Source organism: Somniosus microcephalus, chromosome 13, assembly GCF_052327205.1.
Source record: "Somniosus microcephalus isolate GS21.2 chromosome 13, FLI_Smic_1.0, whole genome shotgun sequence".
Classification (NCBI taxonomy): domain Eukaryota; kingdom Metazoa; phylum Chordata; class Chondrichthyes; order Squaliformes; family Somniosidae; genus Somniosus; species Somniosus microcephalus.
The window spans coordinates 134,599,154-134,623,434 of NC_140999.1; the positions used below are offsets into that span (position 1 = coordinate 134,599,154).

The following is a 24,281-nucleotide window of genomic DNA, read 5'->3' on the forward strand; positions in this document are numbered from 1 at the left end:
TTATTAGCATTCATAAGATCACCAGGAATACTTTCTCCTTTTTTAAGTGGTCAGGATTTCATCAACATTGGTATAAGAAAATATTTAAGAACATAAGAAATAGGATTTACAAAAGGTAAATTGTGCTTGACTAATCTACTGGAATTTTTTGAGGATGTAACTGGTAAAATAGATAAGGGAGAACCAGTGGATGTGCTGTATTTGGACTTTCAAAAGGCTTTCGATAAGGTCCCGCATAAGAGAATGGCGTGTAAAGTTAAGGCATATGGGATTGGGGGCAAGGTATTGACTTGGATAGAGAACTGGTTGGCAGACAGAAAGCAAAGAGTTGGAATAAATGGGTCTTTTTCTGAGTGGCAGGCAGTGACTAGTGGGGTACCGCAGGGATCAGTCCTTGGACCCAGCTAGTCACAATATATATTAATGATCTAGACAAGGGAACTAGATGTAATATCTCCAAGTTTGCAGATGACACAAAGCTGGGTGGGCGTGTGTGCTGTGAGGAGGACACTGAGAAACTCCAGGATGATTTGGACAGGTTGGGCGATTGGGCAGGAGCACGGCAGATGCAATATAACATGGATAAATGCGAGGTTATCCACTTTGGTGTCAAAAACAGGAAGGCAGATTATTATCTGAGTGGCAATAGATTGGGAGAAGGGGAAGTGCAACGAGACCTGGGTGGCCTTGTGCACCAGTCACTGAAGGTAAGCATGCAGGTGCAGCAGGCATTAAGAAGGCACATGGTATGTTGGCCTTCATAGCGAGAGGGTTGAGTACAGGAACAAGGATGTCTTGCTGCAGTTGTACAGGGCCTTGGTGAGACTGCATCTTGAGTAATGTGTGCAGTTTTGGTCGCCTTATCTGAGGAAGGATGTTCTTGCCATGGAGAGAGTTCAGCGAAGATTCACCAGGCTGATACCTGGGATGGCAGGAATGACGTATGAGGAGAGATTGGGTCGATTGGGCTTACACTGGCAGGAGTTTCGAAGAATGAGAGGGGATCTCATTGAAACTTATAAAATTCTGACAGGACTGGACAGACTAGATGCAGGAAGGATGTTCCCGATGGTTGGGGAGTCCAGAACCAGGGGTCACAGTCTAAGGATAAGGGGTAAGCCATTTAGGACAGAAATGAGGAGGAATTTCTTCACCCAGAGAGTGGTGAACCTGTGGAATTCTCTACCACAGAAGGCAGTAGAGGCCAATTCATTAAATATATTCAAGAAGGAGTTGGATATATTTCTTAAGGCTAAAGGGATCAAGGGATATAGGGAGAAAGCAGGGACAGGGTACTGAATTTGGATGATCAGCCATGATCACATTGAATGGTGGAGAAGGCTCGAGGGGCCGAATGGTGTACTCCTGCTCCTATTTTCTATGTTTCTATGTTAGGAGCAGGAATAAGCCACTTGGCCCCTTGAGCCTGCTCCGCCATTCAATAAGATAATGGCTAATCTTGGGCTCAAAACCACTTCCCTGCCCGCTCCCCATAACCCTTCACTCCCTTATCTTGCAAAAATCTGTCTATCTCCCCCTTAAATGTATTCAATGACCCAGCCTCCATGGCACTCTGGGGCAGAGAATTCCACAGATTTATGACCCTCAGAGAAGAAATTCCTCCTCATCTCAGTTCTAATAGGGCGACCCTTTATTCTGAAACTATGCCCCCAAGTTCTAGATTTCCCCATGAGGGGAAACATCCTCTCTGCATCTACCTTGTCGAGCCCCCTCCGTATCTTATATGTTTCACTAAGACCACCTCTTATTCTTCTAAATTCCAATGTGTATAGGCCCAACCTGCTCAACCTTTCTTCATAAGTCAACCCCCTCATCTCAGGAATCAACCGATGAATCGTCTCTGAACTGCCTCCAATGCAAGTATATCCTTCCTTAAATAAGGAGACCAAAACTGTACGCAGTACTCAAGGTGTGGTCTCACCAATACCCTGTTCAGTTGTAACAGGACTTCCCTGCTTTTATACTCCAACCCCCTTGCAATAAAGGCCAACATTCCATTTGCCTTTTTTTGTCTCATCTCTTACAACTTCTACAGTAATGGACTGATTCTTTAAAAAAAATCCTGTTTTACAAAATAAATCAAATGGCAGTTTCAAAGTAAATTTAATTTAAAGTTAATCACACTATCTATCACAATCTTATCTGATATGTGTGAGATCTTGCTTCAATTTTCACTAATGGGAAATGTTTTTGGAGGGCTGTTTTATTCTGTTATTAGATCTACAAATATGTAAATACTTACTGAGCTAGATTTTCAACCCAGTGGCTACAATTGGTCAGTAAATCTAGTCTATTGTTTCTGGCCGGTCCACCCCTCTATCCATTCTCCTATGCTCCTTGCTCATTATTCTGAAACCTCTCACTTTTTTCTATGTTTATTTGAGTTATGTTTAAACTGTGCTAGCTTTCAACTGGGAATAATAAATGTTCACCTTGATACACTTAATATTGGACCTATTTCTCCAATCTGCAATTATAGCTATTTTCTTCTCCATAGCCACAAGATGTCCCCATCTGTCAGAATCCCTATAGACAGTAGCTTTAGCTTTACGAAATGAAAAGTGCAGGAGCATCTCCAATTCCACATTTATATCAGATACTGAAATTCGATATCAAGCAAACCGAAAATGTCTGCCTACTCTGACCGAAATCAATGCTTAGTGTGTTGCCGAAGTTAATGGCATTTTAAGCTGAGTTTACTCCTTTCACATTGCCCAAGGATGCTTTGTGCAGTTGTGCATGATTACTTGTCATAAGAATTAAGAATTAGGTCATACAGCCTAAATATGGTGATAAATATGGTCCCGATTCAAAACAGAATTCCCTGCTTGATAAAGCATGTGGAACTTGGTTCTGAAAAAACTCTGCACAATTTTAATCACTGTGTGCATGTATTTGTATAGTGTACATAAAGAACATTTGCTGCAAGTCAGGGATGCACGCAAATTACTTGTAATGTAATCTCACAATAGTGTGTGCATGTGTTGATTTTGAGAATCAAATCTCTATTAATTTCAAATTTGCAATCCTCATGACACTGCTATTTCTTACACAGCACTACTGTGTTGGGGAAGGGAAAATATTAATGATGTGACCGACTATGTTGAAGAAATATGCAACCTTATAAAATACCCAAATTATTAATTATATGGACAAAGAGTTTGTATTAACTTGTCCTGTCTCTGTGTACTTCCAGCATATTCTGTTTTATTTCAGATATTCTGCATTTGTACTTCTATATCTTATTACACTTTACTTTGCTAAGCAATAAAAAAATATCTAAAATGGCAGAGTCCGTTGTAACATTTAACTCTGTATATTACACACACACTATTTTAAATATACTTGTGAATCTCCTTTGACATTGCTGCCGTTAAGTCGGAGAACATGCCATTTATGAGGATCGTAGTGATTAACCATGTAACACATAATGCATTGTTCTGCTGCTGCGGAGTTGTGTGTAGCCTGATGTGTCCTTTTAAAACCATAAGGTTGACTTGCTGTACAGACGCATCTGGAGTTAATTGCAGGCCAACTGCTGTCAGGCACATCTTGAGATCAATTCAATGCCAATGACCAGATTACTTTCCCTTTTTAAATATTTTTCTAAAAAAAATAGAAATTTGCATATGACAAAACATGATGTCTGAAGTGTAACAGATACATCTCACAACCTTTATGTATTGGTAGATATTTATATGGATAGGTTTTTATTATCTGCATTGTCCTCAGTTCCAAATAGTGATCAATTTTGCCCCTCTTCCCACTTATTAATAGGATTCTTCTCTATTTCCTCATCAACTACTAATGATTGTAAATTGTAAAACAAGCAAGGATGTTTCACAGAATCCAAGCACGGGAGTACTGGCACAATATAAGATTATACAAAGTTTGCCTTCTAAGTAATGTGCTATATAGATTTAGTTAGATAATGAGAAAACAGTTGCAAAAGGCCACATCAGCTAAATTGAACTCCACACAGACCAATGTGCAGAGTGCTTTACAAATAAATATTCAATTTTATGCTTTCATTAGCAGATAATGTAAAATGGTTGGTCGTTATTAAAGAACAGAAGCGGACCTAAAACAAAGTAGAAGGTTATATTGTCTGAAATTTATTTGTAATTTCCCCTCAGATATTTGAATTCTGCTATGATGCCATTTACATGATATGTGCAACCATGGTTTCTGAAAGAGATTCTGATTCCTTTCAATGTAGCTTTAGATTGGATTGTGAAATGACACCCACATGGAATGCACATTATTGAATTAATTTTGTTATTTAGAAAATAGCTTAAAAAAGGAGTACATACTTCAGAAGTTAACCATGACGTTTTTATGCATTCATAAAGAAATACATGCTAAATTCTAGAGATATTTATAAAGAGTGATTATTTTGATGCTCTCTAGAATTCCTTAGTTTTATCAGTCATCATTTCTTCTACAATCTACAAACCTAAGCTTGGTATCACCAAACCCATACTTCTTGAATTATCTAATCATATCTCCTCTTTTCATCCATGGCTTGGCCCTTCATCTAGTTGCTCAATAAAAAGGATTGTTTCTCCTTATCAGAAGTTGTAGTTTCATGAAAGCATGTATAATGATCCTGATGGACTGGGTCATAAGCCGGTGGAATTGTGCGTTGTACATGACATTCTGGAGAAATGGAGGAAGAGAAGGCAAAGTGCGGCTACAGACTTGTACATTATTGCCAGTTACCATTAAATACACTCTGTTCTAATTTCATATCCATCTTTGGACTCTGCCTGGAAGCAGTTGAAGACTTGGTCATCTAGTGCTCACAAATGGTATCCCCAAAAAATACCTTTAGTCAGTGGGGACAGATAGAAAACTGACCAATTTCCTACTTGCAAACTGGGTCTTGTCAAGTGACCTTGCGACACCCAAAATAAATGTAGACAGAAAATCGCTGCCTTGTTGGACGGATATATACATACACATACATATATGTAGTTCAGTCCCCATTTTAAAGTAATCAGTTCTGTCCTTTTGTACAATTCTTTTGGCAAAACTGACAATGTAAGAAGCAGAGAAGTAGAGTTGGTTGCAGCATAGCAGTTTCTCTGCAGCATAAACTGATGTGCTACAGCATCGCAACTGGTGGGAGGATGTAATTACAGTGTGACAGATTTACATAGGCATTTTCCATTATTAGTGTGAAAATAGGGGTGGAGGGTGTAAAGACATCTGATTGATAGGTTGTTTTGAACCTTAATTACTGGGAATGGCTGCACTGCCAACGTATAATACTGGAGCTCAGACTACATTTTTTTTTACTGCTTAATCTTTGTATAAAGTTAAAACTGGTGGAGATATTTCATTTCTGTTAATTCTGCTGTAACCTGCTGTTGGTGTGTTGGGAAGGGATATAAATGATACCCAAGAGTATCTGGGGAGAGTTTTTAACACAACCCTACACCCAAGGCAGAAGATATAAACCCATGGCAACAGTTCCAGCAGATTAGAAGGGGAACTTATATCAATGACAAGAGTTAGGGGGAGCCCTGTGACAAGTATCCCAACAGGAAGCCCCACGATGGACAGGCCCAATTTGATATGGGGAACTAGGCACAATGAGCCAGTATCAGTCCCTAATTGGAAATGATAGTTACCACTGTAGTAGTCCTTGCTCTGTCAGGTATAAATATAAGAAATTGTAGTGGCAGGATGATACAGTGCTGTGATATTGCAGAGTTGGCGTCATCCAATAATTCTGCCATTGGCTTTGGATTGGAGGAGATTGATAAAGAATTGCAGCCTAAGGGGAACTCTGATGATCAGGTTAGAGAGAGAGAGAGAAAGAGAAAAAAAAGAATGAGAGAGAGAATGAGAGAAAGAGATATTGAGAGGGTAAGAATGAGAGAGAGAGAAAGAGAAAGATAGAAGGCAAAGTGCTGTTGCTGCCTTGTATCATTGGTATTGGTTTTTATTAAGTATACTCTCTTCCACACACGTTTGGAGCTTTGTCTGAAAGAAGTTCAAGACCCTGTTATCTGCTGCTTATGTGAGTTTTCAGCCACGACAATGGCCTACAGAATCGAGTACAAACAGTTCTAACTTTGATAAAGACCAAGGGCTGAATTTTGCCGGTCCTCAGAGGGCAGGTTTGGAGGCGGATCCGCTGTCAAAATCTAAAAGATCGACAGCGGGTCGGTATCCCGCTCTGAATACGCCTCCTTGTAAGTTTCCAAAGAGCCAGGTCTGTCTTCGATTCACACCAAGCGGCGGGCCAGCCAATTAATATCATTAAGAGGTAGCTTAAAGGTATTTAAAAAGAATTTTACCATGTACTTACTGTAGTGTATGTGCTTTAAGTCAGAACTACTTTTTACAGCTCCTGTATACTGTAGTACCGGCAGTGACCACACCGGTATATAAGCTGTGCGCATGCCTCTGTACCCCAGTCTAGAGATTACCCTCCTCCAGTAAAGACCTGTTATTTGTTTATGTACAGCATCCGTGTAATTATTTATCCACTGAACCACGGATCTAACAGTGGCGACGAGTGTTGATGCGAATCTACCCGCAACATAAAAAAATAAAAAAAATAGCCAAGTCCAGGAACACGGGCGTCGACCGCGAGCAACCGCCCAGCAGTCAGGCAGAGATCCAACTTCGCTGGGGAGGCTGTGGAGAGCCGGACTTGGTTCCCCAGCCACAACGAGCAGTAAGAGACCGACGACAGCTCCAGAGCAGACCCTTCCCGCGCAGCGGCGGCTGGAGCCGACCGACGGCAGAGAGAGAGAGCCGGGCAGCATCGACGGGGTAAGAAAGAGGGTGAAGAGAGCAGGGCACAGCCGGGGGTTGATCACCGAGCGGCGTCGAGGAAAAATACTGCAAACCGGAGAGAGAGAGAGGGTAAGAAACAGCCGGGTTCTAGACTGAGTGGCGTCGACAAATATCAAGAGAAGAACGCGCAGACCACAGCCAGGGATCACGGGCTGATCAGGGTCCACAGGGCGAAGCAAGGGGAGACGCCATTGAGCCGCGGAGAAGCAGGAAGAGCGCGGGAGACGCCATTTTGCGAAGCCACAGCGGAGAAGACGGGAGAGCGCGGGAAGGAAGGAAACCATGGAAGACGCCATTTTGTGCCAGCGGAGAAGAAGGGGAAGCGCGGGAGGCGCCATTGGTGATAGTTAATGCACAACCAAGGATGCCGAAGAGTGGCAGTATCTCTACGTTTGACAATGAAGTCGAAGATTGGGCGACATATGTGGAACGTATTGAGGTGTACTTCAGGGCGAATGAAGTGCCAGATGCTAATAAAGCACTGGTTCTGTTAAATTCCATGGGTGCAAAAACTTATGGGTTACTGCGAAATCTAATAACCCCAGAGAAGCCGGTAAACAAGAATTTTGAAAGCATAGTAGAAATCCTACAGGACCACTTAAACCCCACACCGCTGCTGATAGCAGGACGATTTAAGTTCCATAAAAGGAACCAACACAAAGACGAAAGCAATGCTGAGTACCTAACGGAACTGCGCAAGCTATCGAAATACTGTCAGTTTGGAGCGGGACTAGCAGACACGTTAAGGGACACGTTTGTGTGTGGGCTACAAAGTGAAGGAACCCAGAAATGGCTTCTATCAGAAAAGGACCTTATGCTGGACAAAGCTTTCAGTATGGCAGTATCACACGAAGCAGCCGCAAGGGGCGCTGCAGAGATACATCGGAGACTGCAAGAATATGGCACCAATGAAATGACCTATGGAATAGGGAAGTGCTATCGCTGTGGCAGAACAACACATGACCAGAAAGATTGTTGGTTCAAAGACCAAGTGTGCAGACAGTGTGGGAAAGCGGGACACATAGCAAGATTCTGCAGGTCTGGGAAGAAAACCAACAGTAAGAAATCTCCACAGGAGAAGTACAAAAAGGTACACCAGGTGATGGACAGTGGTTCAGACGAACAGAAAAGTGACACAGACTCCGGAACCAAGGAGCTGGGTTGTCTGAAACTACATAATGTAACCGAAATGGAGGATCACCAGACTACCTGGGTTACACTCAAGATAGACGGAGTCCAAGTGGAAATGGAATTGGACACAGGGTCAGCTCTAACAGTCATAAATCAAAGAGACTACAAGCGGCTATTTTCACACATACCCTTGAAAGCTACAGAGATTGTCTTGAAGATGTATACAGGGCAAAAAGTCTACCCCAAAGGAAAAATAAGGGTGAAAGTGACATATAAAGGTCAGGAAATACCTAAAATGGATATATATGTATTGCCAAATGGAGGATCACCACTGCTAGGACGTGAATGGATCCGAAAGATACATTTGGATTGGCATTCCATACAGGCACTGAAGGTGGAGGCCAAAAAGGATGATGACGTCACACCTGGACAACTGTCAAAAATGCTAACTGACGCAAAAGAAGTGTTCCAGGAGGGACTAGGAACACTAAAAGGAATAACAGCAACAATTAAAATAGAGGATAATGCAAGCCCAAAGTTCCTGAAGGCCAGACCAGTGCCTTATGCGATCAGACCAGCGGTTGAAGCAGAGCTGGAAGGGTTGGAACGTTCAGGAGTACTGTCCAAAGTGGACTGGAGCGAGTGGGCTACACCCATCATTCCTGTAATGAAGAGGTCATCGAGTAATACGCCTGGGGAACCAAAGAAGGTCCGCATCTGTGGGGATTTTAAGGTGACAGTGAACCCAGTCCTTCACACGGTGCAATATCCGCTTCCACGAATTGAGGATATTTTCGTCTCGCTATCTGGTGGTAAACGCTTCACCAAAATTGATCTAGCCCAGGCGTACTTGCAAATGGAGGTAGAAGAAGCTTCGAAACATTACCTTACGATCAACACCCATAAAGGTCTCTATCAATACAACCGGCTGGTGTTTGGAGTAGCCTCGGCTCCGGCTATCTGGCAAAGGACGATGGATCAGGTCCTGCAAGGGATTCCAGGGACCCAGTGTTACTTGGACGACATCTTGGTCACGGGCGAAAATGACGGTGATCACCTCGCTAACTTGGAGAAGGTGCTCGCCAGATTAAAGGAATATGGGCTACGAGCAAATCGCCACAAGTGCGAGTTTTTCCAGAAACAGATCTCGTATTGCGGCCACGTCATCGATGAAGAGGGGTTACATAAGTCCCCTGACAAGATAGAGGCAGTAGTCAAGGCTCCAGCACCGGAAAATGTGTTCCTTGGGCTGGTAAACTATTACCACAAGTTCTTACCAAATTTGTCTGTGGTATTACACCCGCTGAACACCCTACTGCAAACAGGGGTACCATGGAAGTGGGATGCCGAACGTAGACGAGCTTTCCAGAAGTGTAAAGAATTGATCACATCAAAAGAGGTGTTGGCCCATTTCAACCCAGCACTACCAATTCGTTTGGCATGTGATGCATCACCCTACGGCATTGGAGCGGTGCTGTTGCACAAATTCCCAGACGGGTTGGAGAGGCCAGTAGCCTTTGCGTCTCGGTCAGTAACCTCAGCCGAGCGCAACTACGCCCAGATTGACAGGGAGGCCCTCAGCCTAGTATGGGGAGTAAAAAAAGTCAGTACAAAGAAGGTTCACTCGGTTAATCCCGGGGATGAGGGGGTGGTCATATGAGGAGAGGTTGAGTAGATTGGGACTCTACTCATTGGAGTTCAGAAGAATGAGAGGCGATCTTATTGAAACATATAAGATTGTGAAGGGGCTTGATCGGGTGGATGCGGTGAGGATGTTCCCAATGATGGGTGAAACTAGAACTAGGGGGCATAATCTTAAAATAAGGGGCTGCTCATTCAAAACTGAGATGAGGAGAAACTTCTTCACTCAGAGGGTGGTAGGTTTGTGGAATTTGCTGCCCCAGAAAGCTGTGGAAGCTACATCATTAAATAAATTTAAAACAGAAATAGATAGTTTCCTAGAAGTAAAGGGAATTAAGGGTTACGGGGAGCGGGCAGGAAATTGGACATGAGTCTGGGTTCGGAATGGTCATGGCCCTGTGGGTAGTGGAGCGGGCCCAGGGGCCGTGTAGCCTTGTTCTGCTCCTACTGTGTTCTAATTCTGTTAGATTTCAGGAGATGGTTTTATTCCTGTTCCTGGCTGGGGTGGAGCTCGCCTTTACAGAAGGTAAGTACTGTAGAAAATATAGGGACAGAGTGATCTCCTGGAAGAATTTTGATCGCCTAGATGGGTCGGAGAGGAATTTCCCAGATTTTTTTCTCCCAAATTGGCCATTGGGTCTTTATCTGGTTTTTTGCCTCTCCCGGGAGATCACATGGGTTCGGGTGGATGCAGAGTGATAGAAGATTTGAGGTTAGGATCAGATCAGCCATGATCTTATTGAATGGTGGAGCAGGCTCGAGGGGCCGATTGGCCTACTCCTGCTCCTATTTCTTATGTTCTTATGTTCTTATGTTCTTACTATCTGCATGGACAGAAGTTCACCTTGCTGACTGACCACCAACCACTAGTCTCCATCTTTAATCCTAAGAAGGGCGTGCCAGTAATGACTGCACAGCGGTTACAAAGATGATCCCTGTTTCTCGGGGCAAATCAATATGAAATAGAATATAAAGGCACGAGACAGCATGGGAACGCTGATGGGCTATCGCGCCTGCCACTGCCTACTGTGGAGGAAGCACCAGCAGTGGACCCTATCGAGATATTTTATTTGTCGATAATTGAACGATTGCCAGTAACAAACGCGGATATAGAGAAGGAGACCCGCAATGATCCGACGCTGTCACGTGTATATGAATTGACGGTGAGGGGATGGCCAACACATGGCGACTCACTGTTGCCAGCATTCTCATCCAGAAGAGAACAGCTGTCAGTATGCCAGGGGACAGTGATGTGTGGATCCAGAGTGGTGATTCCACCCAAGTTAAGGGAGAGAGTGCTAAATGAGCTACATGAAGGTCATCTGGGGGGAGTGAAAATGAAAAGCCTAGCTAGGGCTTATGTGTGGTGGCCGGGAATCAATCAACAAATCGAAGACCTAACTAAGAGCTGCTTAGGATGCCAGAAGGTCCAAAATGCACCACCACATGCCCCTCTACACCCATGGGAGTGGCCCTCCTCTCCATGGCAACGGGTGCACATTGATTTCGCTGGTCCATTCATGGACTCAATGTTCTTAATAGCAGTGGATGCTCATTCAAAGTGGCCTGAGGTGATAAAGGTGTCTTCAACCACTACAGAGAAAACGATTGCAGTCCTACGGACCATAATTGCCAGAAACGGGTTGCCAGAGCAGATCTGCTCTGATAATGGACCACAGTTTGTGTCCGACGAGTTCCAAAAATTCATGCAAAGGAATGGGGTAAGGCATTACACATCCGCCCCGTATCATCCAGCCACCAATGGATTGGCTAAGAGGTTCGTACAAACCTTTAAGAAGGCGATAAAGGCCATGTGCGACGAGGAAATTCCACTACAGCATAAGATGGACAATTTCTTATTAGCCTACCGAAACGCGACACATGCAGTTACCAACCAGACTCCGGCCACGATGTTCTTTAACCGAAGGTTGAGATCTCGTCTGGACTTGCTCAGACCAAATATGCGAAGAAATGTTGAGGACAAACAATTCCAGCACATCAACGAGAAGCCGACAAGGAGCTTCAATGTAGGGCAACCAGTCTTGGCCCGGGACTATCGAACAGAGAAGTGGCAACCCGGAACGATATGTACAAGGCAGGGGCCATTAATGTACACAGTGGATGTCGGGGAGAACATTGTGAGACGCCACGTCGATCAGATCTTAGCGTCACAGGAACGCGTCAACCCCATGTCTCGAGTACCTGGGGATGAACCCGACATACCGGTAGTATCTACTTCAGACCCAGTAGCAGTGGAACCCGATGAACTACCCGATGAAAGGGGGTCAGAATCGCCTCTGCACCAAGAACAAGAACCTCCGGAAAGGCGCTATCCCGAAAGGGTCAGGAAGCCGCCCCAAAGACTGAATCTATAAATGGACTTTTGTTATTGACTGTACATGTAAAAATGTAATTGTTATTTGAATATTAAGGGGGTATTATTAATCTAAAAAGGGAGGAATTGTAGTGTATGTGCTTTAAGTCAGAACTACTTTTTACAGCTCCTGTATACTGTAGTGACCACACCGGTATATAAGCTGTGCGCATGCCTCTGTACCCCAGTCTAGAGATTACCCTCCTCCAGTAAAGACCTGTTATTTGTTTATGTACAGCATCCGTGTAATTATTTATCCACTCAACCATGGATCTAACACTTACCATTTATCCAACTTTTTCAGGAGGTTCCCGTCACTCGGGCATCACATCAGGTAAGTGTGTCAGGTTCCCAATGACTCTCCATTGCTATGAATAGGTGACAGCTGCAAAAATGGTTTAAAAGCTACCATTTCACAGCTGTTCACTTTCCAATGTCAGAAGTTGGAGCCTTCAGGGTTTGGAAGACACTTTTGAGCTGTATGCAGTTTGGAAGTGTTTGGAGTAAACTCTCTACCCACTGTCAACGCCTTGGAGCAAGCTGTCTCAGCATTGACAGATCACTTCTGTCATTTCAACTTCAGCTGCCATCTATACCACCTTGGTCCTCAGAATCCATCCACAATCAGCCCCAATACCAACATCACCAAGCACACCAGCAGCATCAATAACAACACCAACCTTCTCCCGCAATGACCTGATGCTGCACAGGGCATCAGCACCCGACCACATTGCTGCCTGGGAGGCCAGGGATGGCCTCACCATGTCCAGATTTGCTTCACTTGACGCTGTACCCCCTAGCTGCGCCAGGTTGGCACCAACCCACACCAACACTGTAAAACATCCCTACAATGCCCAAACCATTCCTTTCACACTCATCACAATTGGAGTGGGGGTTGGGGGGGGTTGCTGATCGTTACGTCTTACCATTTACTGCAACTCACTAAGGCATTTCCAAAGGTGCACACAAATCTGTCCAAGAAGGAAAAGTGTTGAAAACAAAGATTTCAATGTTTGACAACACATTAACAGAAACTTTACATGAACATCGCATAAAACACCCAAGTGTGTTGTTAGTTGGTATGGATGAGGGTGAGTGTGAGGTGTGGTTAGTGAGATGGGGAAGTGATAATGTAGATAGAGAGGGATGGGTGGAGGTGCAAGGTAAGTTGGTGTGAGTATGGATGTGCAGCAGTAGGGTAGGGAAGGCAGAGTGATGGGGATGTGATGAGTGGCACAGCAGGATGAGGTTGAGTGTGGCTTTGCAGTAACGTTTCATGATCTACTGAGATCATTGAAAGGTTTGTGCCATTGCAGCCAGGTCCTCCTGATGACATCCCTGCTTGTGCCCTCCTGTACAATGTGCAACCAGGCTGTGCTGATCTCCTGGGGAGGTCTCTTTCGCCCACTGGAAGGGAAGAGAACCTCCCTAGGTGCTGTGAATCCCTCTATAAGCATATGGAGGGAGTCATGGGAGAGCCTGGGTGCAGACATGCACCTTTGTGTAGTGCTTATCAGTGTTTGCAGCACCTCGGTGCTGCAGAACACTGAGAGTAGAACTGTCAAAATGAATGTAGACTTGGTCCCTTTAAGGAAAACGGCTGATGACGCACCATCAGATGATGTAATCAGATAATGTCATCAGACTCGCTTCCTTTTAACTGGCCGGGCACCTTGCAGGGTGGGCTTAACATGCTCCATCAATGGAAAATCGTTTCAGAGGCCGGATCGACACAGCTGCGGGGGTCGGGACCCACCATGGACGTTGCACCACACGGACCCTCCGAGATTGGTAAAATCCAGCCCTATCTGTCTGTTGCTTCATGAAACAGCATAAAATAGTTTCAGTTTCTTTCCACCTTTGAAGATACAGAACTTCTTTGAATACGTATTTGAAAGTAGTGGGTCAAGAAATTCAAATGCTGCCCAAAACGGGCGTGAAGTCAGTGGAGCGACTGCTAAGCATCCCGGTTTGTGCCATTGTGAAGCTGAATCAAATTTGAGTTTGGGCCTCATTTAAATGCTGTTGGTGAGCTGCAAGTGCCTAGCTGTAGCTCGCGGGTTGTGGAGGGCAGGAATTCAGCTAATTCCAGGCTGGGCCAACCAGCAGCTCGAGCCTGGGAGGCAGAAGCAATCCCAGGGATGGATGGCAGCAGGCCGCAGTATTTTTAGGGGCCCAGGGGGAGCGCACCTGCTTTTCGTGAACTGACAAGAATAAAAACTTGAAATATGCAGGGCCGTTTTGGATTGGCCTCTAGGGTTCTCTTTATAGGCTGCTGATTCGGCCACTCAAAGCCTGGTACAAGCAGGCAGATCGTACGTGACACAAGCTCTTCCCATTTGTTCCTGAATTTTATAACCGGCGTAGGATCCCAATTTGCATATTTAAGCAGCCTTACATTTGTTTCAGGTGGGCAGGCTGCCTACTCATTTACAGGCCTGCCTGAATCTTGAATGAGGCAGGCATTGGGCATCAAAGGGGCACCAAGGTGCTCCTCCTTTCCAATATTCAATTGCTGCCCGCCGCACAACATGGTTTACCATGAGTTGAAGTTCTCCTCAATTCTCTACTACTTTAACGTTACCGGTCTCCCCTTTTATGTCTCACCCAGCTGAGAGATAACCTCTTCCTTGATCTCAGCCAATCCCACTCTTTAACCAGCCAGCAAAAGGAGGGCTGGAAGAGTCACTCTGCCAACTCATCATTTGATATTTCCCGTCCTGCAAAAAAAAAGTCTTGCGGCAATTGATGTTTCCTAGCATTCTCTGGCACAGCACAAGATACAGCGTGGTGCGAACTGAGGGAGCGAAGTCTTCACAAGGAAAGAAATACTACTGAGTAAAGTTTCTGTGAATAATTTTCTAAAAGATCAATAGATTCTTGCAGGAGTCTGTTACTGTCATTAGGTTGTTACTAAAAGAGTCAAAGTTCTGCACAAGACTCAATGGGGGAGAAATTCGGTTGTTAGCGCCAGCGATTAGCGCCTAAAGAGGCCGAGAATTGGGGCATTACCCAATTTTCGGGTGGGCGCAGTGAACCCAGCGCCTCTTGCCATATTGAGTGGGCTTTAAGCGCTAGCGCTAAATCTTAGCGCCCGCTCGCGGGCGCAGGCAGATCATGACATCATTTCAGTGTGCAACGCCTTTTTGGCGCCCTGGACTGGAAATTCAGTGGCGCCCCCCTCTGTTTCGACCGGCGCTAATAAGGACAGCTTCCTGGAACGTTCCCCAGTCGCTCTTGGGCTTAGGGGGGTGCTCTTTAAAGGGGACTGCACTGGTATAAAAGCGGCAGCCATTTTGGGAGCACAACTTAATTGAGATTTACACAGAGTTGCAAAGTTGAACTCTGAGCCATTTCACTAGTGACCCAGCACTGCCAGAGGACCTTCAGCCTTCATACCATCACCCTGCAGCTGGTGAGCGTTTACACCCTATTTAATTTCTGCTGATCTATTATGGGGGCTGCTATGGAGGGGAATGTCCTGCTGCTCGACCATCTGGAAAGGGCACAGGGACGGAGGGAGAGAGGGCCAGGAATGGCCAGACAGAGGAGGGCCAACAGACGTCGCCACACCAGACCTTACGCTGCCAGGGTATTCAAGCAGCAGTTCTCTTACCTCAACATGTCGGAAGAGCAGTGTGTTAGGAGGCTGCTATTCCGAAAGGAGGTGGTGACTGAGCTGTGCCACCTGCTTCAGGAAGATCTGCAGCCGACCTCTCTGTCGGTGGCTGTGAAGATAACAGTGGCATTGAATTTCTATGTGACCGGCTCCTTCCAGTCAGCAACTGGGGACATTGCCAACATATCCCAGTTTGCGGTGCATAGCTGCATCCAGCAGGTTACAGATGCCCTGTTTAAAAGGCGGTGTCAGTACATATCCTTCAATGTGACACCGGAGAAGCAGCGGGAGCGCGCAGAGGGCTTCGTGGCAATAGCGGACTTCCCCATGGTGCAGGGCGCCATTGACTGCACGCACGTGGCTTTGCGGGTGCCTGTACAGAATCCTGAGGAGTTCCGCAACTGCAAGGGGTTCCACTCCTTGAATGTGCAGCTGGTCTGTGACCACCGGCAGCTGATCCAGGCAGTCAATGCACAGTTCCCAGGCAGCAGCCACGACGCATTCATCCTGCGCCAGACTTCAGTCGCTGACCTTTTCGAGGCCCCAGCTCACCCAGAAGGCTGGCTTCTCGGCGACAAGGGCTATCCACTGTGCCCATGGCTGATGACCCCGCTCCGTACGCCCAGCACCCCTGCAGAAGAGCACTACAATGTCAGCCATCAGGCGACAAGGAACATTGTGGAGCACACAATCGGCGTGCTGAAGCAGCGGTTCCGCTGTTTGGACCATCCGGGAGGAGCCTTGCAGTACTCACCAGAGAGAGTCTCCCACTTCGTCATTGTCTGCTGCATGCTCCATAACCTCACCACCCTGCGCACCCAGCCAATGCCAGCAGACATTGAAGGACCAGCAGAGGAGCAGGAGGAGCAGGAGGAGGAGGAGGAGGACCAAGATGGGAGGGTCCGAGAAACTGGAAGGGCCGTCCGTCTGAGACTGACCAGGAGTCGGTTCTCGGCCCCTCTCACAGACTGCTTGGTGCCATTCGAAGACCAGGAATGGAACCATTCGGGTAACCCAAAGCCTATGAAGGCCACAATGATTGTAAATAGCAGACATGGCCAATGACAATAACATTTTTTGTTTATTTTGAAAACTGTGCTTCCTTCCAACATGACAAAGCAATGGCAACAGAAAGCTTAACTAACAAACTAACACATAAGTGCCTCGCACACCCGGGAGACTATCCAAAACATGACTAACATTCAGACCAAGTGGCTCGCACACCTGGGAGACTATCCAAAACATGACTAACATTCAGACCAGCATCCACGGCCTTGATTTCTAGAAATAGGACGTTTCAGCAGCACCTTCTACTCATTCCCCTTTGATGGTGATCTACTTCTCTTGCGAGAACGGCCCCTTCCCTCCCTGCAGCTCCTCCGTAATGGGACCCCAGTGGCTGCATGAAGGCTGGGGGACGCCTGCTGACTGTCCAAAAGTGCAGATGCCCCTGAGGGATGGCCTGGACGGACTCTGGGCTTGGAGGGGCCGGATGCTGACTGCTCCAAATGGGCATGGGTGGAAGCAGTCTGTCCTGCAGGTGATGGCAGCTGCAGTGGAGACGTGCCAGCGTTGGCATCAGGAATGCTGACATCCTGAGAGCGGACACCTGCTCCGTGGTCGGCCGACACACTGGCACTCTGACAGGGCAGCACCGCAGCATGCGGACCAATCGGCTGGTCCAGAGATTGCTGGCCTGCTGTGGTGCTGCAAGGGCCCTGGGTAATCCTGCCTGATCCATCGAGGGTGGCAGCAGTCAGTGCTTGTGTGGTCTCAATCTGCCTCCGCATGAGGCCAGCGAGGGACTGCGTGGCAGCACTCAGCACTTGTGTGGCAGGTGCCAGTGCTTCGGTGAAGCCCTGGGCAGTCCTTTCCAGTGATGTAGCAACGCCCTGGACAGTCCTTTCCAGTGATGTACCGACGCCCTGGACAGTCCTTTCCAGGGCTGCCCTGAAGCCCTGGGCACTCCTTTCCTGTGCTGCCCCGAAGTCTTGCACACTCCTTGCCAGTGTCTCGATGGATTCAGGCATCCTTGCAACTGCAGCCATCAGCTCAGTGTGCCTGAGTCGAGCCTGGGTGCTCATTTCTGTGAGGGAACGCACCTCTTCTGCGCTCTGTGCAGCAGTCATCGTGGCCTGACGCGCCCTCCGGGGAGACGGCTCTAGAACTTCCCTACCCCCCTTGCGCTGCTGGAGGCCGCTGGTTCCTGCAACTGGTTCCTCCTCAGAGCCATCCCCCCCGCTCCCTTCCAGGGAAGCACTATCCCCAGTCTGCAGATGGGCTGGCTCGCCTGAGGGTGGGACGGATGGTCCGGCTTCCGCCTGCTCATCGCCTCCAGAGTCAGTGTCCCTGGCAGCTTGATGGCCCGGCTCCCGAGTTGGTGATGCAGCATCTGAAAGCAGGGAGGTTGAAGAGTGGCTTTAGCGAAAGGACAGTGTGGCAGCAAGGGATGCAAGAGTGCTGCAATGCTCTGACATGGGTCCAGAGTGAAAAAGCATGCTGGTGGGGGGAACAAGTGGAAGGAGAGAGTTCAAAAAGGTGATGACCTTACTATCGCTGTGCACAATGGGGCCAGCAGCTCCAGTGGTGACAGGACCACTCATCTGGCCTCCAACAATCTGGTGGACTCTTTCCTCCAGGTCCGTGAGTTCCTGCAGCTGAGGAGGGCCCCCTCCAGTACGAATCTGTTCCCTCCGGTTCCTGGCCAGCTTGCACTGCAGGAGAAAGGACGGAAGTTATGAAACATGCTGCCCTGAGTTGTCATCTCATGCCTCTCCATGATGGATCAGCCCTTACATTATGCGATCAGCCCTTACATTATGCCCTGAGTTGTCATCTCATGCCCCCCCATGGTGGATCAGCCCTTACATTATGCCCTGAGTTGTCATCTCATGCCCCCCATGGTGGATCTGCCCTTACATTAAGCCCTGAGTTGTCATCTCATGCCCCCCCATGGTGGATCAGCCCTTACATTATGCCCTGAGTTGTCATCTCATGCCCCCCATGGTTGATCAGCCCTTACATTATGCCCTGAGTTGTCATCTCATGCTCCCCCATGGTGGATCAGCCCTTACATTATGCCCTGAGTTGTCATCTCATGCCCCCCCATGGTGGATCAGCCCTTACATTATGCCCTGAGTTGAATGTGCGTGTGCGTTCCCAGAGAGGGCCATGGGTGCTGGCTGACAGATGGCCATTGGGGCATCGCGCACCCTCTGGCCATAAAGTCAGGTGCAGATGGAGGGATGAAGAAGATTGCTAACAAGCCACTCACCCTAACGACCCGAGTGAGATCGTTGAACTTCTTCCTGCATTGCACAGGAGTCCTGGGCGCCATGCTGCTGGAGTTGACTCTTTGACAAACTTCCCTCCATGTTCTGCAGTACTCGTTCTGATGAGGCCTCCTGCAATTGTCAGGGCACAGCACTGCTCGCCAGCGCTCCACTGCACCAACCAAAGCATCCAAAGCCCTTTCGGTAAAGCGCTCCGCTCTCTGCCTCACCCTCTCCATCTGGTCAAAGTTTGTAATGCCTCAGATTGCACAGCGCCAATTTTGAGGCCTACAGGGTGATGAGTGTGGCTGCTGAACCTAAATGACCCGCCCCTTTAAGAGCTGGCCGGCGCCAGCATGTCTCGTGGTCATCAATTATTGACAGCACCTGCGCTGCGCCCGTCCGCCCAGATATTGAGTAACGCCGCCAGGTTAGCGCCTTAGGAGTCCCGTGCAGCGCCTGATTTTACGCTGCAATCACCTTCAGGGGCGATGAAACCCAATATCACTGGAGGTGGCGATAAGTTGCGCCTGGCGATACAATTTGCGCTCCGCCAATTCTAGCGCCCCAAGCGGGGCTATACCCAATTTCTCCCCCAATGATTTTAAATAAATCAGTGAAAAAATAATGCATGTTTGCATGATATTTTATTTATATGTTCAGTCAGAAAAAGAGTTTCCTGTTGCACATCTGTGTGTCAAAAATATCACTGCCATTTGAGGGAAGGAGGATATTTTCATATTCGGATAGCATCAAAATAACTATACCCATGTTAGCAGATAAGATGTGAGCATGTCTACCCATGATCCCTGCCCCGGCATCCCAGTGCACACCAAAATAAATATATGAGGATATATTTTTGTCATGACACTTCATGATGCTTAAAATAGAGCAAATAGATCAATAAAATCAAAGAGTTACATAAATACAGTGTGAAATCATTTTTGAATTCATACTCAAAGACGTCTCAAGGTCTGATGCTGCTGACTGGGCAAAGATTTAAGCGAACACTTAAAGGAAATGGAATCTACAGCACTGGCCTTACCAAGCAGCCTGTCCAAACTATTTATTTTGAAACATTAAATAGGAATTGAAGTAATAGTAATGGCTCCAAAGACTAAGGACTTTCAGCACCTTTCTATTCATGATATCATTAAATCAAAGAGAGGAGAAGAGAGCAGTGCAGTAGCTCACTGATAATTTTCTGAACTCCTATATAAATAAATCATACATATACTGGGACAGAACAGTCCACTGACGCACACTTTTTAAAAATATTTACAGCTAAAGTATTTTATAAAATTGATTTTACAGAAGCAATAGTACAATATGGTTTTCAGACTGTTATTTAACCGTGCACAAAAAGGCATTCAGAGGAGGCAGCTGGAAAGTCTCTGTTTCAGTGTGTAGATACAATAACAGTGATGGGGGCTGGCTTTCACAGGTACACATTATGCACATCCAACTCTGTGAGCTGCCTTTGAATTTAGGCCAAACTGATGTGATTAACAGGATATCTCCCTGTTCTGTAAGGGCTTCAAGGCACTAACAGTTGCTATTAGGTGACGTCCCACAAGAGGAAACTGCCCATAATTTAGCTTGTGTTGCCAGTCTTACTCAAAGAAGCCCTAAAGATGACAGATGTCAGAAATAAAAATGTCACACAGCATGGTCTTCTCTTCTAAGATTGGACTGAGGACTACTGGAGTAGAGAAAGTATTACTCTGTACCCGTCCCTCTCATTACAGAGTATCACTGTAGTAAATAACAAGACATTTATTTATTAAGTTCAAAATAAAAATCAATATTCCAGTATTTAATAATAGGATCCAAGATCAACCTTCAGTGATTAGAATTAGGCATAAGGCTTAGCTCAGTGCAAACTATGGATTGGCTATTCTAAAATAAACTGTGCATAAATTGACACTATGGGCAGGATTTTCATTGTGCCGTGGAGTCGGGATTGGAGGTGTGCGGGGGGTTAAAATCCTGAAATCAGGGGTCCCAAACCTATCCCGCACCCAAACCCGCCTCCATGCCAGTTTCAAAGGAGGTGGGTACCCGCCCCACACTGGGACCTGCCTACCCGAGGTGGGAAGGGATTAGTGCCAATTAACTGCCTGTTAACAGGTAGTTAACAGGCAGTTTTTAGCCTAATCCCTATTTTGAAGGTTGAAGTGTGGGATTCCCGATGGCTCCAAGCCACACCAAGTTAGAGGAGGTGGACCGTTGGGTTGAAGGACTTGGAGGGGTCGAGATGTCGGTGTTCAGGTGAATGATGTGTGCATGAGTGCAAAGGTAAGTATGTTTGGTGTGTCTAAAGTGATTAAAGAAGTGTAAATTACCTTTTCTTACCTTTTCAGCCTTCCTTCCTTTAGGTTTGAGAGTCCCTCATCTCACCGGCACAGAAAGCAGAATGGCTGCGAACTGTCAAAAGTGACAGCCTGTAGCTTTCTGTGCAGGAGAGATTTCTAACTGAGTCTGTGGAGAAGGACTCAGGTTAGAAGTAAGACTGTCAGTGTTTGACAGCTTCAAACAGCTGTGAAATGCTGATATTTCATCTGTCAAAACCTCGACAGATGAAATTTCAGTCGGTGATGTCACCTGTTGCCGGGTGGCCCTTAATTGGCCTGCTGGGCCCGCTGGGCGGGCTCAACAAGGTCAATCAAGTTTAAATCGCATGGATTGGCCGCATCTCAATGGAGGCGGGATTATAACCCCGAAAGTTGTAGTCCCGCCTCCAACCCGACTCCTGAGTTAAATTCCTGCCCTATGTTTCTATCTGGAAAGTATACTGTATGCTATACTTATACCCTACATCAGTGGTGTCCAAGGCCTTTCTCCTTGTGGGCTATGTATCTGTATTTTTTTTTACTCGTTTATGGGATGTGGGCGTCGCTGGTAAGGCCAGCATTTATTGCCCATCCCTAATTGTCCATGGAACCTGAAACCACATCTAAAGTTTAAATCCATGTTCCCAATAATGTGTATATGTATTAAGTTGCTGATATTAACAGATCTTGTTCTTCTGATTGATCTGCCAATCAGGTAACAGTGCCAGAAAATCCCTTTTCTAATCAAATCTTCGATTAGGACAATCCAACAAATTAAAATAGGCACAAAAAAGACTGAACTGACTGGGTTTCAAAAGCTGGATCTCTAAGGCTCAGGGATTGCATGTGGTTGTAGGAGCACAGCTTGGACGCCCCTGCCCCACAGAATTGCGACCATTTCAATTGGGTGAGTCCTGTAGGTACTGTTTATATCACATGTGCAGTGCCTCTAGTGAAACTAGGATCCAGTGGTGCAAAATTATCAGCACTAGTTTTAATGAAAAAGCTTTAGGAATTTAGGAGAATTCCAACATCATTGTGCCTGTTTTATGATCGTAAACCGGGTACAACAATGACAAATTTAGCTGTGCGATGGCCCGCGCTCACTCTGCCCCTGCGTTCGGGCCACTGCTCTGGAATTCCCTGCCTAAACCTCTCCGCCTCTCTTTCCTCCTTTAAGACTCTCCTTAAAACCTACCTCTTTTACCAAGCTTTTGGTCACCTGCCCTAATTTCTCCTTATGTGGCTCGGTGTCAAATATTTTGTCTTATAATACTCCAGTGAAGCACCTTGGGATATTTTACTACGTTAAAGTTGCTTTATAAATACAAGTTGTTGTTGTTGCTAAATTAATCAGGGCCTTTTTTTAGGTGGTCCTGGTGGCTGCCTGAAACAAGCGCAGGCCTCATTTTAATATTGCTTCCTCATGAACATTTTTTTCCTCCAGACATGGTAAAATGCAGATTGTGTCATAAACAGTCTTTTTCATGCCTCATACAGACATTAAATAACTTCAGTGGAAACTATCCTGCTTCCCATGCAAGGTGGATCCTGCTTAATTTCAGTCATCAAAAATATCTGAATCAACTCCCAACATACAAGTAGAATATGTAACTCTCAGCAGTGGTTATGAGGTTTAAGTCCAAGGAGAAGTGGTGGCTCATGTGGACTGTATTCTAACTTTTTTTTAAATTTGTTCCTGGGATGTGGGCGTCACTGACAAGGCTAGCATTTATTACCCATCCCTGCCGCCTTCTCAAGGGCAATAAGTGATGGGCAATAAATGCCGGCCTTGCCAGTGACGCCCACATCCCAGGAACAAATAAAAAAAAGTTGGAATACAGTCCACATGAAGCTATCCAATCATTAAAGTCTCCTTTGGCTGTCTTAGTGATTCCAGTCAAAAAGAAATGTTGAACTACTGCTGCCTTAACAAGCAAAAGTTTGGATAGAGCCCATATGCAAATGTTGTTACCATTATCAAATGTTGTCACCCCAGGTACCCATATCTATGCACCATGTTCCACACCAGTTACTCGTCACCAAAGATAGTCCAGGAGAATGTGGCTTTTTATAGTTTATGTTAATGGTATCAGGCTATTTTTTCACAATGAGGAAAGTCATACTGTCTAAACAGGCAGGAGGATGGGTCTGTCCCATCACCTTCCTTCACACCAGAAGCACTAATTATAAATCTCATCTCTGTCAAGATGTTTGCCAACTCTTTGACAGCTCTTGCCAACTACAAATACTTGGGTTTGTTGAGAGCTCGGATCAAATCTCCCAGGCGATACCGTCAGTCCACAGTGACTGGGATGAACATTTCCATTTTATGCTGTGACAAATGGATTTCGTGCAAAAACCCTTCAAAGCATAGCCCATTTTATGTACTGGTAGCCAAGTAATTACGGTTCCTGTAAACATGCTCTTATATACAAAGCAACTCCCAACGAGAATCTATTGACCTTAATTCATTAGCGCCCAACATCTTGAGCAATCCTTGCAGCGTGCAGCCAAGGTGCACCAGAACGGAGAGGTCTGAGGACCATCCTAAATTGATCCTCAGGCCTCCAACACCATAATTGTGGTTACAGTTAATTGAGTCTAACCAATAGAGGGCCATAATTGTGGTAAGCTGCAGGCGTCAATCGGGCTCCCCGATGCAGCTCACTGGTTGGGGCCTGACCAATTGCAGACGGCTGAAGCCAAGGCCCACAGATGAGACATGGAGGAAGGCAATCAGGAGTGAGTGTGGGCCAGCAGCAGCTGCAGTCTTAATGTGAAGGCATGTGAAGGACTCCTGCTCGTCCTAGTTCCACATTAAGGTAAGGTAAGTTTAAAAAAATGATCTGCAGACCTTTTCCGTGTCCTCCGGTGGTCCCTTTAAGAGCTGCTGTAGAGCCTGAAAAAACCTGCACAAGCTCTGACAAGTTCAAACAGATTTCACAAACCAGTATTGAACAACAATATTGAAATGAGGCCTGCACTCCTTTCAGCCGGCCGCCTAAAAAAAAAGTCTTGCTTAATTTAGTAGTGGGTGCAGGCCTTCCCACTGCTAAATTTATCATTGCGTTCAT

At 46.2% G+C, this 24,281-nt stretch overlaps 1 protein-coding gene across 1 annotated transcript in view; it reads right to left on the reverse strand.

Annotated features, from left to right (window-relative positions):
* Positions 1-24,281, reverse strand: part of LOC147108605 (docking protein 5-like) — a 171,135-nt gene that overhangs the window by 18,432 nt on the left and 128,422 nt on the right. The gene's annotated exons all lie outside the window — the stretch shown is intronic.